The sequence below is a fragment of the Pelophylax lessonae genome (assembly GCF_965119305.1).
Source record: "Pelophylax lessonae genome assembly, chromosome: 2".
Taxonomy (NCBI): Eukaryota; Metazoa; Chordata; class Amphibia; order Anura; family Ranidae; genus Pelophylax; species Pelophylax lessonae.
In genome coordinates, this window is record NC_138769.1 from 18,860,093 (window position 1) to 18,880,477 (window position 20,385).

The window sequence follows — 20,385 nt, forward strand, 5'->3', positions numbered from 1 at the left end:
ATTGGAGGTGTGGAAGTGGATAGAAGGTAAGTTGGCAGTGTTGAAGAGATAGAAGGTAAATTGGAGGTGTGAAAGAAGTAGAAGGTAAATTTGAGGAATGGAAGGGGTAGAAGGTAAATTGAAGGTGTGGAAGTTGATAGAAGGTAAGTTTGCAGTGTTGAAGTGGTAGAAGGTAAATTGAAAAGGTGAAAAGAAGTAGAAGGTAAATTGTAGGTGTGGAAGGCGTGAATGGTGTAGCAAGCAGGGTAAAATGACCATTCATTCTTTTAACTTTCTGTTTTCTCTGCCTACTTTTTGGATCTTCAAAGTATTTCTTAACACTTCTTAGGTACTTTGTGACCTCTTCCTCATGCCAGCTCCCCCTTCAGCTCCCAGCACTTGAAACATGTGAGCCTGAAAATACAATACAATTCAATAAAGCTCGATACTGCAGAACCTATAAATATGATTTTTGTTTATTTGGGGGTGTAAATGTCTTTCTAAAATGATATATAAACACACACAGTTGGTATTTAGTAAATATTTGTAAGTATTTTGTAAATATCAGGATAACATTTGTAGAGCGGGTGCAATTGTTGCGCAGTTTTTTTTACATGAGGCCTCTTGTACAGTGACCAAGTCTGTGGGGACTCCACTCTACACGTGTGTGTAGGGGGAGTTTTTCTCTATAGGGACGTATCTCCATACTGGCCTTCTCCTCCTACTCTGTAGACCAGCCTTCCTCAACCTTTTCAACCCAGAGGAACCCTTGAAATAACTTTCTGGTCTTAGGGAACCCCTGCTAAAAATTACTATATCTTCAACTCATAATACATTGGTGGGATGGTCAGTGGGAAGAATGCTCCTTACACTGGGGACATTGGAAGGAATTACCCCCTTAGCTCTAGCTAAAAAGATCACTGGTGTCAGTGGGAACAAGTCTGAGAAATAGATATTGCTCATTGCTCAAGGAACCCCTAGCAACCTCTGGAGGAACCCTAGGGTTTCATGGAACCCTGGCTGAGAAACCCTGCTGTAGACAATCCAAGAATACCACCTTGTTCAGGTCTCCAATTTAAACTAAAATAATAACTTCAATAAGTCTTAGACATATGAGAAGTGCATTTGATGTTTGCTCAGCTCCTGTACAGAGGTCCATAGGGATATTTATGTGTAGATCAATGCACAGAGGACTCTCAGCTCAGGCAATAACCGTCCATAGATTTTCAGATCCATATTTATTTAGGGACGTGTTAGCGCCTTTGTTGACTTGCAGTCCATTGACTTTTCTGATGGGGATATTCAGCTGTGCATTGGAATACAGAGAGTTGCTTGCTCTGTAGAGGGGGCTGAGCAGAGCTTAAAGTAGATGAAGTGTCTCCAGGCTGCATTGTGCTGCTGGAGAGTGATCTCAGCTGTGCAGGGTGAAGGCAGGGACCCCTCTGTATTAGAGCTCAGCAGTGCAGGCTGTAGAGGGGACACTGCAGAGTACTAGAGCATTTTCTGCATGGATATGAGGAGATCAGGACTGCTGTCATGATTTGCTGGTCCCTCTCTAGAGATTTGAAGGCATAGAGTCATGTTCTGCAGGATCAAGCACTGGTAATGGCCAGTGGGTCACTCTCTAGGTTTCTATAGTGTAGGAACATTGTCTTTGCTGCTGTGGACAGAAGGAAAGGGATCTGGGGGACCTGACAGAGATCCAAGGACTGAGGACCCCCATAACTTTTTACTGGAGCCAATCCTAGCCCAAACCTCTCCATCCAGGTAAGTCCTACATTTTTATCTTACTCCTACCACTGTTTTATACATCTGATTCTTGTATATAGAAACTGTGCATCCCAGCATGCCAAAACCCAATAGAGCATGTTGAGTATTGTACTTCTCCCACAAGACATATAAAAAATGTATGATATATTATGGTTACTCTATGGTGTGTTTTGTCTCTTTTTTGCCTGAAACAGCACAATGCAAGAAACAGTCACATCTAATTAGTAAATACCTCCCATTAGAGAAGAATTGATTTAACTAACTGTGTTCTTTTTGTGTTGAGCACGCAAAACAGGAAACAGTTGCGTCTAATTAGAAAATATCCCCCATTAAAGAAGAATTGATTTAACTAGCTGTGATGAGGACCTTTTTTTAAATACAATCTTTACTTTTTATTTTTCAATTAAATTTTTATCATAAAGACTTTTTATTCTTTAATAAAATCTTAATGATAAAGACTTTTTATTTTTTAATACAATCTTTCTGATAAAGACTTTTTATTTTTTAATACAATCTTTGTGATAAAGACTTTTTTTTTTTTTTTAATACGATCTATATGATAAACTCTTTTTTTTTTTTTTTTTATAATACAATCTTTATGATGAACACTTTTCAATGCCTTGTTACTTTTTCTGGTATATATTTAATTTGTTTCTTTATTTACGTAGATTACTTCTTCCTTTGTAGTTTATTGATAATTAACCTTTTAAATACAGTGCCAACTCAGACTGGATCTTAATAGAAATAATTGTAATTTTCAATTGTTATATTGTAAAATAGTTATAAAAAATATTAAGAAAATGCAAATTAACATTTTATTTATTGATTGATTTTATTGAGATCCAGTCTGAGTTTTCCTATATTTTAGACAGGCGATCAACAAACAAACTTCACAATAATGCTTAATCCACAGTAAATAAAAAATATTGTAATTTGGGGGTACCCTATTCCAGAGTCAGTGTTACCAAAATAAATAACTTTCTTTGATATAATTTGCCTTGTTTATATTGATCAGTATTAGAAATTTTTACAAAATGAATATTGAACTCATCTGGTTTAATCTCTACCTAACTATTCTTGTAGAGTGGCTCATTGATTGCCTCTGTTAGTGCCGGTTCACATTTCTGCGATCACAGAGATCACATGTAATTCGGAGCGCACTGCTTCTAAAATTACATGCGATCTCTGTGCGGTGCAAATTCAGCCATACAGTTTGTATGGCTGAATCGCACCGCAATCGCACCTAACTCGCACAGGACCCATTTTTTGGTCCGCAGCAGAATCGGATCGCATGGTGGTTCACACCAGTGCGATCCGATTCTATGCGAACTTTCAGATCGCACTGCGATATGCGATCTGATCTGGGGGTGTCGTTAACTTTTAATTGACACCCCCAGCGTATCGCATATGGCAGTGTGAACTGCCAGGGTTGCGGATGCGATGCGGGAACACGCTGTATATTCGCAGCGTTCCCACATCGCAGAAATGTGAACCGGCACTCAAAGCTTTTAATGCTTGGTCTGGTTAAATTATAGTAACATTTTGTATCAGTATCTTTGTAAGTTTGTAACAATACTCAATACAGAAATGACCTGGCTGGTATAGGGCATAGCTACAGTGATCCCTTAAATCTTAAATTGTATCTAAAGCTGGATACACACTATACAACTTTTATTGTTAGATTTCCTTTAGATTTAAGCCCCGTACACACATACCGATTGTCGGCCGTAAATATTCGGCCGACGACCGATAGGCCGGTTGTAGGCTTGTTAGTATCATGCTTCCGACAGCCGACAGTGCATTTTCGGCCGAACAGAATCTGTCGTGCAAGCATTAAAATTTTTGTTGGCCAACACCAGAACGGCCGATTGTTCGCCAGTCAGTACAGATTTCGGCCGACAGACAGCAGATTAGCAAGACTGGGCATGCTCAGAAAAGAAAAAAGACAAGGAAAGTTAACCATCGCATGACATCACTTCTGCAGTCGGCTGTTGTTGGCCGACAAAATTCGTGTGCAGTCTTTAGCAGTTTTCAACAGACACGACAGCCCTGGACAAAAGACGGCCGATCGTTCGGCCGACGATCAGTACGTGTGTACGGGGCTTTACCTTCAACTGTGTAGTGCAAGGGACCATCTGACTGCATAAAAATTGAAAGTGTTTAGGTTTGACCTCATATTATATGGTTTTGGTAAATGTAAAGGAAAAAATCTAAAGGGAATTGTAGAGTGTGTATCCAGCTTTAACCTAAGATCAAAAAAGTCATATTTCAGGTAGTCATTAGATGTGGTGGCTTCATTAATTTTTCCCTTTTAAGGCTTTTTTTCCTGAATGGAGAAAAGGAACTAAACACATCAAGCATATGTATGGGGATATAGTGCAAATAATTACCTGTTGATCTCTTTTGAGCTGACAACTTATTTTGCTACACTGGTATCAGTTATATTGTTCCCTGCTATCTCTAAGGACTACAAAACATCTTCCCTGCGTTATACAGAAGGGGTGAGGGAGATGTTTTGAATTAGGAAATATCCCCCATTAAAGTGGAAATAATTTAATTGTGATCCCATAAATCTTAAATTCGAAACCCAAGATCAAAAAGTCACACATTTCAGATCAGCAGTCCTAAGTTGTGGTGGCTTCATTCATTTTTTTTTTTTAGGCTTTTCTCTCTTTATTGTCACCTGGTGATCCTGCCAGTAACGCATTTCCTTTCCTAGGGTGAGAACGCTTACGCCCCTTTCACACGGGCTTTCCAATCAGGTCCGCCTGTCAGTTTTTCAGGCGGACCGGATCGGATGCTCAATGTTCCTCTATTGAGCAGCGGATGTCAGTGATGACATCTCCTCTGACACCCGCTGCTCTCCGATCCGATCCTGTCCGTGAAATCCGGATGGATGGAAACCCTGTTTTCCATCCGTCTGGAGGATCGGATCCTATGAAAACAGACAGGTGATCCATTTTCATCCAATCTCCTATACCTTGAGGCTTTAGAACCACTTTAAGGAATCACAGAATTAATTCCTCTTTAAGGAGATATTTTCTAATGCAAAACACTTTTTTCTCCCTTTCTTCATAACATTAGGAAGATGTTTTGTAGTCCTCAGAGATAGCTGGGAACAATATAACTGATAACAGTGTATCAAACGAAGTTGTCAATGTATAAGATTTCTGGCAGGATCAACAGGTATTTATTTGGACTATATCCCCCGCCCCGGATGTGCTTGATGTGTTTAGTTACTTTTTTTTATACAAGAAAATGTTTACAATTATATATTTAACAGACCAAAAGAGAGCAAATAACTGAAATGAATCTTTTGGATTACCATATACATTAAAGCCAGGGGGCAAGTCATTATTTAAGTACTTTCCTCCGGTGGAAAGAGATTTTTGTCAATGAGTTACCAAATGTTTTCTCTCATTAAACCTCATGGTGCGTTTTTTTTTTTTTTTTTAGTTTTTTTTTTTTTGTCCCTCATTGTAAAAGACCGGTTACATCTTGAGGTTGGGATAACCAGGACTGATGACTGCTCAATTAGAAGAATTGATTTTATGACAAGTAACCTTTTACGTTGGTCAGTGGAAAAGAAATCGAGCAATCTTTGGTGTGATTTCTGATCAAGGGCATGTCCCTGAGAAACCTTTTCATGTTTTCCCTTCGTGTCTGCTACATTTAATTGTCGGCAATTCCTGCCTTTGTAAAGGAAAGCGTCATTCATTTTATTCCCCGTTCCCACTGACACATTAAAATGTCACATGGCAAGATTGGAAAAAAAAAATGGAAAACCCTTCTAATGGAGGCGTATACATGAAACAGTATTATTATTATTAAGGATTTCTATAGCGCCAGCAATTTACGCAGTGCTTTACAATATTAGAGGGAGACAGTACATATACAATCAGGGCTTTTTTTCAGCGGGAACGCGGGGGGAACGCAGTTCCGGCACCTCCAGCACTGAATGTATTGTCTGTAATGGTAAGGGGTACTGAGGTGTACTGGAGGGTCGATTGATGCTGACTGTTGGGGGATCTATTGTTGCTGGAGGGGATCTAGTTTTGCATTGAGGTCTGTTGCTGGGGAGGTCTATTATCGCTGGTTTGCTGAAGGGCGGGCTTATGTTGTTAGGGGTCAATTGTTGCTGGAAGGGATCTGCTTTTGAGGGAGGGATCTATTGCTGACTGTTGGGAAATCTGTTGTTGCTGCTCAAGGTCTTGGGTTGCTGAGGTGGCTTTTTTTAAAGGGGTTCATTGTTGCTGGAGAGGCTCTATTGTTGCCGGAGAGGGTCTATTGTTGCTTGCTGCAAGGGGTCTATTTTACTGCTGGGTGGGGGTGGAATCAAGAACGGTTACTCAGAGGTGGATAGGGGCGGAGACAAGCATTGACTGACAAAGGGGGAGTTCCTGCACCTATTCATTGAGAAAAGGAGCCCTGTATACAATACAATAAAATGCAAGAGGATTTAGAGCTCAGAAGAGCTTACAATCTAATGGGGTGGAGCTACTTGTTTTGAGGTTCCTCAGATCTCTCCAAAAAAAAAAAAAGAGTGTTTTATCAACAGGAAGATCTTTCTATATTGAGAAAATGTATTATTCAATGGAGCTGGGAAAAAAATAGAAACATTTTTTAGGTAATATGGCTACATGAGCATGGGAAATGGGTGCCACCTTTGTATTTTGTCATGACATCAAGGTCGACGTGTGCTAAAGACTGTTTCAAGAACAGAAAAAATCTCAAAAAATTCCACAAATGTTTTTTTTCCTGGTGATTGCAGTCTGTTGCAAGGATGGGTTTGCAGAAAATTCTTCAATAAACCGATTCCTTTTTACGTTTCTCAAGGTGGCTTAACTATGGCTAAAGCTGACCAAATGCATGGGGAAGTTTCTACCAATTTCCACCAATTTTCTATTGGAGCCATGACTGAAAAGGTCCAGGTGACCAACAACTCTGCCATAGTGGTTTCCTTGATCTATTCATTTTTTTGCAGTCAATAGCTGGTTCAAAGTGGTTAAAAACTGGCAGCAAAGATGTCTGGTATATGGCCAGCTTTTGGATAGCCCAAGTGAACTGGTCAATGGAGGCTTTGTTCAAGAACTTGATTGATCGGATTTTTCTTTTATGGTTTACCATAATGTAATGTGAAACAATTTCCAGAAGTGAAAACTGGAGCAAAATGATTGGAAGTATGAGATTGTTGAAAATATGGTGGGCATTTAGAAGCCTTCCAGGCTCGTAGAAAGCCTGAAGAGGGGTCCAAGGTAACTATGTTACTGAACATCTGTAATATCACTGTATGATCACTTTTATTTCACAAAGACACCTATTGTGCCCATTACGAGGCGCTCTCACCATCCCTGCACTAAGATCTGGGGTCTACACACCTGCTGAGCCTTCTATGAGGGGCTTCTATCCCTGTGCTGAGTTCCCTGGCCACCTGCTGTGCCCATTTTTGGGGGATCCCACCATCCCTGTATTAAGTTTATTTGTCTGCACACCTGCCATGCCCATTATGAAGAGTTCCCACCATCCCTGTACTGAGTTCCTGGGCCTGTACATCTGCTATGCCCATTATTAGATGTGAGCACCATCCCTTAGCTGAGTTCCCAACTCTGTACACCTGCTGTGCACATTATGAGGAGCTCCCACCATCCCTGCGCTGAGTTCCTGGGTCTGTACACTGGCTGTGCCCATTATGAAGGGCTCCCACCATCCCGATGCTGAGTTCTTGGATCTGTACACCTGCTGTGCACATTATGAGAAGTTGCCACCATCCCTGTGCTGAGATCACAGGTCTGCACATATGCTGTGCCCATTATGAGGGGCTCCCACCATTCCTGTGCTGGGTTCCTGGATCTGTACACCTGCGGTGCCCATTATGAGATGTTGCCACCATCCTTGTGCTGAGTTCCCAGGTCTGTACACTTGTCGTGTCCATTATGAGGGGCATCCCACCATCCCTGTGCTACGTTCCTGGGTCTGTACACCTGTTGTGCGCATTATGAGAGGTTCCTACCATCCTTGTGCTGAGTTACCTAGTCTGTAAATCTGTTGTCACTATGTGAAACGAGAACCTGAGTGGCCCTGGAACTTATGTAATATCACTGCATGGAAATGTATTTAACAAAAACACCTTTTGTGGCCATTATGAGGGGCTCTCACCATATCTGGGTCCGCACAACTGCTGAGCCTTCTATGAGAGGCTCCCACCATCCCTGTACTGAGGTTCCAGGTCTGTAAACGTTCTGTGCCCATTTTTGGGGCTCCCACCATCCCTGCACTGAGTTTATGGGTCTATACATCGACTGTGACCATTTTGAGGGGTTCCCACCATCCCTGAGGCAGGCTTCTGGGTCTTTACACCTACTGTGTCCATTATAAGGGATTCCCACCATCCCTGTGCTGAGTTCTCAATGCTGTACACCTACTGTGCTCATTATGAGGGGTTCCCACCATCTCTGAGGGACTTTGACATGAGCCCTCCTGCTTTGCCTATTATGAGGGTTGCTGTATTCGTTTTTAAATTCTGGAGAATGCAACAGAAGAAATGGAAAAACCCCAATGGAATTCCTAGAATTTCCAAGGTGGGTGGGAACAGACCTGGCAATTGGGATGGGGAGATCTCAGGACTGAAGTCTCTTCAGCACTGTTCCTCAGCATTGAAGTCCCACCTATAACTAAAATAGCACTTTTAATTATTGTAACACTTTAAACTGATTCCGTTTTTACAAAAGAGCAGCTGTTCCTGCCACAGCTCTCTAATTAGACAAATCAACTATGGATATCAAATGTCTTTGAATGAATTAATGTTGAAATATTTTCTGTCTCATCCAGGCATAGGTTATATCAGAGGCGTAACTAGAACCTTCAGGGCCCTGATGCAAGAAACCATGAAGGGCCCCCCAGACCCCTGGCCGGGGCCCTTACCTTCAAGCCCAGGACTCTTCCCACTAATCCTGGGGCTCTTTACACTCGTTGCATGGCCTTTTATTACGGTCCCGCAGCAGGATTCTTTCACAGGTTCTGCAGTGGGCCCCCTTCCTGCAATCTTGGGGCCTCCCCACAGTGGTGCAATGCCAGCGTCCGGTCGCAAGTGTGACCTTTGCGATCCTGAAGTTCACCCACTGGTTTGCTACCGGGCCCCCTGGAGCATGGGGCCCGGTAGCGATTGCAACCCCTGCAACCCCTGTAGTTACGCCCCTGGGTTATATGCAGCTTCTTGGCCACTCTCAGTCAAAGTGTTGCAAATTTCAATAAAAGACTGATTTTCCACTGCTGCACACCTAACAATAGCAGTTTGGTTTGTAAAAGTGAGTGCTATCGTCTGAAAATGCTAGCTGAGTGGCTGTCATCTATGACCCTCTGAGCCACTGAGCTGGAACAGGTATGCAGATCAGGAGCAGGGGAGAACTGGGCTAGGGGGCAGGGGGGCAATTGCCCCCCGGGCCACTCTGATGCCCTGTAAAAAGGCTGCACCTCTTCTTCCACAGACATGCCTAAAGGATTCCTGGTGAAGAAAACTAAAAAGTCCCCACTGCTGACCTACTGAGTTTGGGATGAATTTAAGGACAGAGCGCAGGCCTCCCTCCCCAGCATGGATGGTGTAAACTGTGTCTGAGCACAGAGGCTGTTTCCATGCCCCACTCGAGACTCTCCTCCCCCAGGCAGCCCCGACTGAGCTGTCCCAGCTCCCCCCCCCCCCAACTGCCAGGACGGGAACCCGGATTCGACCAGGGAGTAGAGAGTACCTGGAGTGGAGCTTCAGCCTGGAATGGGGGTCAGGAGGAGACAGAGAAGAGGGAGAGTGGGAGGGGGGCCAAGTTGCTGTACCATGGGCCTCTGGTTTGTACTTGCTCCCTGGGCCGAAAGTTGCCTGTCAGCCCCTGATCAGGAGTTTCTGACTCAAATCACACTTTGCTGACCTCATATCTTTTCTGGATCAATCATTCAGAAAGTACAGAGTTTTGATGTGCTGGCTGAAGCTTTGAACATTTGTTCCTCATGCTTCACAAGGCATTTAGCAAGATTAAAGCCAAAGTCTGCCATGTTTAACAGCTTCAATTCCGGGCACTTTTATTCCCTTCCTGCCAAGGCCAATTTTCAGCTTACAGCACTCTCACACTTTGAATGACAATTGCACGATCATAAATAAATGAAGAAGAAAGAAATGCACTATATATAGCAAATAAATAAACAAATGGTGCAAGTGCAACTTTTCTGTGAGATATTAGCACAGTTCAAATACAATATAACTTTATAAAGTTGCACTAAATGAATGAGCATTAAAAAGTCCACACGTGTGGTATAATATTCCCGGTGAGTATCTCCACCATCCACCACCTTGAAGAGTGATCCTGCGTGTCAATGCCACCTCCAAAGGCTGGAAAAACCCGCCTACCAAATTATTTGGACCCCTCATTACAAAAGGTCACAAGCGCTTGTGGCTCCATACCCAGCCAGGGCTTTTAAAGCTTCAGAGGGTCTTCCAATTTGACACACCACTCTTCCCTACACAGGTGTCATAGGAGTTCCACAAAACATCAAAGACACCACGTATTGTAAAATGCCAAAGTTTTATTGTACGTATAAATAATAGTTACACGTACAATAAAGATGCAAGTATAGTGCCTATAATTACATGCGTAGGCCGGCACACATACAAAAACCTGTCCTTCTGGGACTGGAGGATAACGGTGACTTCAGCGCGTTGCTCTGCCCTACACGTTTCGTCATACGTTGACGTTGTCCAGGGGCACGTTCGCACAGTCATGCAACACTGTACCCAAATTACATTTTTATTACTTTTTTCACACAAAGTGGTAAATGCCACCAGCCTATAGCAGAATGACAGCCGGGTGGGAGAGTGGTAGGGTCCTTTCACACAAGAGGTGACTCAATTTTTCTCAGTGGGGACTGATCCCCCAATCCCCGCTGAGCAGGCGGATGACATCTCCTTCCCTGCTTACTTTGCAGAGACCTAGCTGTCAGAGCCCTGCTCTCCTCTATGGGAGATCGGATGATAACAGACCGCTTGTCCGTTTTCATCCAATCTGATCCTCCAGACGGATGGAAAATAGGGTTTCCATCCGTCCGGATTTCCCGGACAGGATCGGATCGGATAGCAGCGGGTGTTAGTGGAGATGTCTCCGCTGACATCCGCTGCTCCATAGAGGTACATGGAGCATACAATCAGGTCTGCCTGAAAAAAACTGACAGGCGGACCAGATCGGACAGCCCGTGTGAAAGGGGCCTTAAATGCCATCAGCCTATAGCAGAATGATGGCCAGGCGGTGGCTTTAACGTTCCAAGTGGACGTATTATGATATCCTCTCAGAAAGCGCCATTTGTGGGGCCGCCAGACCATCACAGCCGATGACTGATTAGTGTATCGGCTCGCTGACAGTACCATGTGAGCATTGTGACCACTCACAGCAGGTCACATGACAGTTGTAAACGATTGGTGGCTTCCTTTCATGCCATCATTGCTAGCTGTGATTGGTCAATTTGATCACATGGTACAGACAGGTCCAATCACAGCCTATCTGTACTATGTGATTAGCCTTGACTAATCACAGCTAGTCACAACATAAACGGAATGAATCAGTTTCATTTAGTAAAATGCTTGCTTATAGCAATATAATTCACTGCTATAAGCAATCCAAATGTGTAAAAAAAAAATACTGATCACTTCCCTAGTGTAGTACAATGTTACTATTGTAACATGATATTGCTCTGATCACAGTGTGTTAAGAAAAAAATATTGTTTAAAAAAAAGAAAAAAATTTAATAAAAAACTGATTGTTATCTTTTTTTTATTTTTTTGTATACTGTCACCAGTCAGTGTCCCTGATCACATCACACCAGTTATATGATGGCCCTTTACTGCACTGGTGACAGTATGTAAAAAAAAAAGAAAAGAAATTGTAAATGACTTTATTTTTCCAAAAATTGTGACAAAAAAATTACAACTTCAAAAAAAACTCACCAAGCCTCTTACTAAATACCTTGGACTGTCTACTTTCCAAAAAAGGGGTAATTTGGGGGTATTTGTACTGTCCTGACATTTTAGGGTCTCATGAAATGAGATAGGCCGTCAGTTTATTGGGATCAAGATTGATCAATTTTCAGATATGAATCCAATAGTTTGTGGACTCTATAACTTTCCTACTGACTAAATAACTGATTTGGGTTTTGTTCACCAAACAAATGTAGCAGAATTGTTGCAGTATTGCAAAATTATTTACGAATTAAATAAAAAAAAATGTTCCCTGCTCAGTGGGGAATGTGTCCGCTGATCCCCGCTTAGCAGGCGGATGACAGGTCGCTGTTCTATATGGGGCGGTCAGATGGAAACGGACTGCATGTCTGATCTGATCCGATCCCCATTCTTTTAGCGGACAGGATCGGATCAGATGTCGGAGGGTGTCACCAGACACAAGTCCGTTGATATCCGCTGCTCCATAGAGAGCAATGGAGGGTCTGTTCGTGTCCGCCTGAAAAACAGACAGACGGACCCGATCGGAATGCTCATGTGAAAGGGGCCATATTATGCCCTTTTTTAATGGAACAAACAAAAAAAATGAAAGCATTAAAAATTTAAATATGAATAGGTTAGAAATATGTAAAAAATAAAAAAAATCAGCAGGAAAATAATTATTAAGGGTTGCAGAGGATAAAATAAGTAATTAGGGCTGAATAAGGTAAACTAAGGGTTAATATTGGATAAGATAGGAATTTATTTATTGAAATTGTATTTTTCTATCTCCAGTCTGATCAATGTTTATAAGCAATGTTACTTTGTATCGCTCTATCTCCAGTCTGATCAATGTCTATAAACAATGTTACTTTGTTTCTTCCTGACTCCTGTTTGGTCATTTTTTTATAAACAATGTTACATTGTATCTCTCTATCTTTGGTCTGATCAATGTTTTTTAACCACTTCAGCTCTGGAAGGATGAACCCACTTCAGGAGCAGGCCATTTCTTTTGCGATTTAGCACTGCACTACTTTAGTAGGAAATCTATATATTTTTTTCACGCAAATCAAGCTTTCTTTTGGTGGCATTTGATCACCACTGGGTTTTTTTACATTTTTCTACAATATAAATAAAAAAAAGATAGCAATTGTTCTACAAAACATATCCAATAAAAACATTTAAAAAATCAAATTTCTTTATAAATTTTGTGCAAAACGTATTCTGCTACATATCTTTGGTAAAAAAAAAATCCCAATAAGTGTATATTGATGAGTTTGTGTGAAAGTTATAGCACCTACAATCTATGGTATATATACTGGAATTTTTATTTTGTTATATTAGTAATGGCGGTGAGCAGCGCACTATAATGAGACTTTTAATAGTGTGGCAGACAATCCAACACTAACTGATGCTGGGGGGTACTGACTTACTGCCACTGACCTCACCAGTGATATCATTACAGTGATCAGTGCTAATAATATGCACTGTCACTGTACTAATGACACTGGCTGGGAAGGGGCTAACATCTAGAGCACATGTGTCAAACAAAATGCCCGCAGGGCCGAATGTGGCCCCCCAAGCCATTTTATGTGGAACTCACACCTCTCCTGCAGCTGCATCGCTCTTCCTGTTTCTGCCCCACCTTGTCTCAGCATTCAGCAGCAGAGAGGACAGAACTCCTTCTACAGATCCTTCATCTCTCTGTGCTGCCGCAACACCACCTTGCCTCCGCCTCCCCTGATCTCAACATTCAGCAAACTCTGGAGGCTGACTCCAGCCCTCCTCTGGTCTTCCTCTAGACCCAGATCCACCCGCATCTTCTTCCTGGCAGCAGCACAAGGTAAAGGGGTGGATTGTAATATAAGGGTGGTTGACCCTTGACTTCTGATGGTGGGGGGGCTCTTGACATCTCATGTAAGGGTGTAAGGGGGCGTGGTGTGCCTTGGACATCCAATCTTACAGATATAACTGGCCCTTTGAGGGCAACCATAATGCTGATGCGGCCCACAATTAAATTGAGTTGGACACCCCTGAACTAGAGCAATCTAGGGGCTACTGTAAAGGTTTGCTTAACTATGTGTAAAGTGTGCTGTTTTTACTAATAGGTCTCTCTTCGTTTCTGGGTTTCTGGGCTCAGCTCTGGGCTGTGATTTTACACAGCCTACCAGCAGGTCTCTGCCGTCAGTCATTGGCATAGATGTATAGTAACTAAGTAGAACTACTTCACTACTGTACTTAAGTACCGAAAGGCGGTATCTGTACTTTCCTAGAGTAGAATTTTTTTCTCCTACTTCCACTTTTACTTCACTACATTTTTTCAACGATTTCAATACTTCTACTCCGATATTTTTTTTGTGCTGCATTACTCGTTACTATTATAAAAATTACCAGTGCCAGAACAGTAGATGGCCGGTTTCATGAAGCTCAAAACATGTGTATTATCAGCGCATACGAAAATAAAAGCTACTGTATGTATAAATAAAAGCTGCATTTGAAATAATAAAAAACAATATGATGTTCAAACTTTTGACTTCTTTCTTTAATAACTACATAACACAGTACTTGTACTTTTATTTCAGTACTTGAGTAGCAACATTTTTAAAAAAAACTACTTGCAATACTTAAGTACAAAAAATTTTGAATACTTTAGTACTTCTACTCAAGTCATTTTTTGATCGAGCACTTCCACTTCTACTCAAGTCACTTTTTGATCGAGCACTTGTACTTTTACTCAAGTATGAGTTTCGAGTACTTTATACAACTCTGGTCATTGGCCAGGACTTGCTGGCAGGCTCCCACTGTGTATAATCATAGTGAGTGTGGCCGGGGGGCGCCCTAAACCCTTTGCCTGTGCGGAAAAAAAAATGTATTATATCCTGTCCTGCCCTTAAAGCCACTCCCTCTTTTCACTTGCTGACAGTTCCCTGCTGTCAAGACGACAGCCAGGAGTTGCTGTGTAAAAAACAGAACTACTGCTGTCAAAGATGCACTATATGGACGCAATGAGGTTGATTTACTACAACCAGAGAGTGCAAAATCTGGTGCAGCTGTGTATGGTAGCCAATCAGCTTCTAATCTAAGTTTGTTCATTTTAGCGTTGACAACCCTGACAATAATTGGTTTCTATGCAGTGGCGGCCCGTCCATTGGGGCGCAGGGGCGCCGCCCCCCCCCCCCCCCCCCCATCCATGCGTCCGCCCCCCTAATCTATATGCAGGGCGCCGGACGCATGGATTCCAATGGGTTTTTTTTTTTTTAAGCACGTGATTAGAACCAGAGGCTCTAATAGGCTTCACAAAAGGGTGGGCTCGGGGCGCAGAGCACTGTGCCCTGAGCCCACCCAATTGTGTGACAATAGCGAATGAATATTCGCTATTGTCACACGGATCCTCCTCCTGGCCAATCAGGAAGTGGGTCCTGAGATCCGTTTCCCGATTGGCCGAAAGGAGAAGCCATACCATTGGCTAAGGAGGAGGAGGGAGGAGTAAATGTAGTAGTAAATCAATCCCATTGCGTCCATATAGTCCATCTTTTGACAGCAGTAGTTCTGTTTTTACACAGCACCTCCTGGCTGTCATTTTGACAGCAGGGAACTGCCAGCAATTGAAAAGAGGGAGTGGCTTTCAGGGCAGAAGGACATTTTTTTTTTCTAGGATGGACATGTGTAGTATGGTCAGGGACCACAACTGGCTAAAGCTACAGCTAGACCTGGACTAGGGCTGAAATGTGCTGTAAGATGGTCAGAAATATTATTTGCAAAAATTTGCTGCAACTGGGTTAGAATATTCAAGCTAAGATTATGTTAAACCCTTATGTTTATTGGATTTCTAAACCCAAAATAAAAAATGGAATATACTGTAGCATTTCAGTCTTTAGATATGGTGGCTGCATTAGTTTTCTTTTTTCAGTGTTATATTTCTACCAAGCTATCTTCTTTAAGCTACAAATTCATATACATACCTTCCATGTAATGGAGCCTAGTAGCAGACTAATATTATAGCCTTGGCTTCCTCCATAGATATAGTGGAGGGGTGAGTGTTGTCTCCCTGTGACAGGTGAAGTGTGTTTTTCACAAGTTTATCACAGGAACAAAACCTGACCTGAACTAAATAAGTTCATTTTGAAGGCTATGCTAGATTTTCCCTATGAATGCCCATATCTCAGGAGCTTGAGGCCTGGTTCACACTGGTGCGACATACGCAGTGCCCAGGCAAGGTCATCTAGAACCCAGAGAACCCAGGGCAAACATACCAAACTGCCCCCCCCCCCCAGATGTATAAGCATTATGTTTCAGCGAAACCCCCCCACCCCCCAACAAATCGAGCACTAATCTGCATGCTTACACCCTAAGTATAAATCCCCCCTCCTCCCAGTAAAGATCGCCCCTCTGCCAGCAGGAATCTGTGATACTATCCCCCCACCCCCTCCTAGCTCAAATTCCTTCTCTCTCCAAATCCCCCCGCACACCCCCCCCAAAAAAAAAATCACCCCTCCTAGCACAGATCCTCTACCCTTAAGATTTCCTCTCCAAGCACAAATCCTCCCCCCCCCACTCCAGATCCCCCTCCCAATCCCCCAAACTAGCACAAATCCCCCCCCCCCCCCCAATTTACCCTCCTAGCATAAATAGTGCTCAATCATCCCTCCCAAAAAATACAAATCACCTCCAAGCATAAATACCCCCTCCCCCCCCCCCAATCATCTCTCCCCCAAAAAAATTTCCCCTCCTAGCACAAATTTCCTCCACTCTCTATCATATCACCTCTTCTAGCACAAACCCCCCAAAATTCCCCCTTCTAGTACAAATCCTCTGTTCCCATGCCCCCCCCCCCCCAAGGATTAATCCATCCTTAAAGGGATCAAAAGCGATTTAGGTCCTTGCGACCTAAGGCCATCTGGTAAGAAGCAAATATCGCTTGCTTTTATCAAGAGCACAAATTGGAGCACAAAAGCACTTTGAAGATTTGATCGAATTGTCACTGACTATTTTCACCAATTGCACAAATATATATGAATCACATATTTTATTGTCAATCATATACGTTTTTATGCCACGCAAATTTTAATGAATAATCACAAGTGTCACTAATTTGCATTATTTTAATTACCACCAAAAGTCACCAATTTTTTATATATATTTTATATATATACATATATATATATTCACTTTTTAATAGGTTGATATTATTATTATGGTTCTACATTAAAGTATTATAATTGATTTTAAGGTCCACCTTCTATTTATATATTAATATAATTTATTGGTAAGGACACTATATATATAATATACTTATTCACTTTGAATATTTTCACTGACCATCAGTACACATATGCCATAAACCCACATCATTACCAGCGCCTATTTTTTCATTCGCTTTATACAAATTCCCCCAAATCACCATTCCTAGCATGCACCCCTAATTTCCCCTCCTAGAACATTTCTTATCCCCTGCCACCCTCCAAATTCCCCTCCCAAAACAACCCCCCCCCCAATTTCCTTGAGGTGCCCCTCTACCTCACATGATACCACAGTGCCATGTGAGCGCCATTACGTCACCTCCGCTTCTGATCTATGGAACGCATCTGCGTTCGGGAATTGCTGTTTTACACAACGCTTGTTATTCATTGTATCTGTGAGTATTATACTTGGTTTTATAACCACTTCTGGACCGGAAGGATTTCCCCCCTTAATGACCAAGCCATTTTTTGCGATTTGGCACTGTGTTATTTTACCGCGACGATGTACCCAAATAAAATTGATGTCCCTTTTTTCCCACAAATAGATCTTTCCTTAATTGGTAATGATTAAGCACACAGTCAGTGTGTGAAACGCGTCTACCTTGTCACGATTGTCATGTTTGGATGTCCAGTCAATAAACCTGGATTTTGACTCAACCTGGAGTGCTGCCAATTCCTTTTCTTTTATTTAGATCTTTCCTTAGATGGTATTTGATCACCTGTGCAATTTTTTTTTTTTTTTTGCGCTATAAACAAAAAAAGCGATAATTCTGAAAAAAAATTAAAATAAAAATATTTTTCACTTTCTGCTATATAACATTTCCAATAAAAAAAATTGAATATATAAAAGCAGAAAACACACTGCGCTTTAGGAGAAGCAGCAAACACCTGAAACAATAGTACAAGTTCCAAATAAAATAATAAAAACAGAATGGTGTAGCGCTAAATTATGAATGACAAACACTTATACTGAAACAAAGTATGATGTCAACATATATAGTCCAAAAAATGAACACTGAAGTTAATTTTTTGGACTGTATATGTTGACATCATACTTTGATTCAGTATAAGTGTTTGTCATTCATAATTTAGCGCTACACCATTCTGTTTTTAAAAAAAATTGAAAATCTAATTTTTTGTATCATTTTAGGCCAATTTGTATTCTGCTACATATTTTTGGTAAAAAAAAATCCCAATAAGCGTATTTTGATTGGTTTGCGCAAAAGTTATTGTGTTTACAAACTAGGGGAAAGATTTATGTCATTTTTATTTTTATTTAATTTTTTACTAGTAATGGCGGCAATCTGTCATTTTTAGCAGGACTGCGACATTGCGGCGGACAGATCGGACCCCTAACTGACATTTTTGACACTTTTGGGGGGGACCAGTGACATCACTACAGTAATCAGTGCTATAAATATGCACTGTTACTGTACTAATGACACTGGCAGGGAAGGGGTTAACCCAGGGGTGATCAAAGGGTTATATGTGAGCCTAGGGGGTGATTTCTAACTGTGAGAGGGATGGGCTTATGTAATCAACACAGAGACCTGTGATCCTAAATAGGAGGAACACAGGAGCTCTGCATTGATTCCTGAGAGAATGTGTGTGTTTGTGTGTTTACAACAACAGACTGCAGTTCTTTCACCACCGAGAGCGATCGCGGGTGCCCATTGGCAATCGCGGCCGCCAGCCCCGTTAAATGTGTCCCTAAGGGGTGCTTTCTAACTGTGTGGGGGATGGGATTTCTGCATGAACACAGAGACCTATGTTCATAGCTGACAGTACAGCGGTCTGCCATGTTTACACGTCTCCACGGGGAGCAATCACAGGTGCCTCAGTCTGAGGCATTTGGTAAGAGACATGCAAATTTTTTTAAGTGGTAATTTTTTATGGCAAAATATTTTATACAATGAACAAATTAAAGTGGAGTTCCAGCTGGGGGAAAAAAAAGTCAGCAGCTTCAAATACTGTACAAATACTGCGCAAATCCCGCAGCTGCTGACTCTTAATAAAAGGACACTTACCTGTCCAGGGAGCCCGCAATGTCGGCACCCCAGCCCGATTTTCGGATCAGCTGCCGGGTGCTCCCGCCACCATTTGTTCTAAGGGAAACCGGCAGTGAAGCCTTTCGGCCGGTTCCCTACTGCCCATGCGCGAAGTGCGCTGCGCATTCTAATTGGCTCAGCGCGAGGGGAAGGAGGAGGGGGCGGAACTTCCAAGGGACGGCGTCGCGGCGCTGTCTCCCGGTGTTCCGTGAAAAAACCATACCCGTGAAAATTCCCTACCCTCGTCACTTCCGGTGCACCTACGTCACACCTACGTCATGGAACAGCTGAGCAGGTTACCATTGCGCATGCTCAGAGGTCCGGAGGGTAGGGAATTTTGACGGGGTAGTGTGTTGTAACGTTACACCGCATCAGCGGCTACAAAATGTAAAAGCGGAGGCGGGTATATGAAAATATAAATCACGGAGCCGAGATCTCCGTGATTTATATTTTCATACACCCGCCGCTTTTACATTTAGTAGCCGAGATCAGGGAAGTGACAGGGATAGGAGCGGGGATGATTTCATGTTGCAGCCGAGATGTTTTAATGTTACTGCGGCAACAGCTGATGCGGTGTAACGTTACAACACACTACCCCGTCAAAATTCCCTACCCTCTGGACCTCTGAGCATGCGCAATGGTAACCTGCTCAGCTGTTCCATGACGTATGTGCACCGGAAGTGGCACTGGAAGTGATGAGGTATGGAATTTTCACGAGGTATGGTTTTCTAACGTTACACCGGAAGTGGGGAAGGATACCTGTCAAAAACAGGTACCCCCTCCCCCTTGAAAGGTGCCAAATGTGGCACCGGAGGGGGGAGGAAGCAGATGAGCGGAAGTTCCACTTTTTGGGTGGAACTTCGCTTTAATTTAAAAAAAAATTCTGTCACCAGTGCAGTACCACATCATCATATGACTGGTGTGGCGATGATCAGGGATACTGACTGGTGGCAGTATGTAAAAAAAATCAAATCACATAAATAATTTTTATTCAATTTAAAAAAAATAATTAATTTTTTTTATTTTACCTGCTTTCACCAGAGTAGTTTAGTTTCCCCACAGTAACACTGTACTACCCTGGGGGCAGGGGGGGGGGGGTGGATCAGAGTTTTTTTTTTTTATTACACGGTTATTGCTTTTACAGTGATGATCACTGTATAAGCAAAAGTTTTAGCTGTCATGAAGGGTTAACTTGTAACAGTGACCTGCTTTGTCTGATAGACAGTGTGGCCACAGGAGGAGCACACTGCACGCTCGAGCTGGCACACTGCACGCCCGAGCTGGGACACTGCACGCTCGAGCTGGGACACTGCACGCCCAAGCTGGCACACTGCACGTTAGAGCTGGGACACTGCACGCCCAAGCTGGCACACTGCACGTT

General features: G+C 42.5%; 1 protein-coding gene across 1 annotated transcript in view; it reads left to right on the top strand.

Annotated features, from left to right (window-relative positions):
* Positions 1 to 1,385: 1,385 nt before the first annotated feature.
* The window catches only part of CASR (calcium sensing receptor), a 202,201-nt gene continuing 183,201 nt past the window's right edge, over positions 1,386 to 20,385 (top strand). The window contains exon 1 of the mRNA XM_082247261.1: positions 1,386 to 1,746. The gene's annotated coding sequence lies outside the window, so the exon portion shown is untranslated. The remainder of the gene's footprint in view (positions 1,747 to 20,385) is intronic.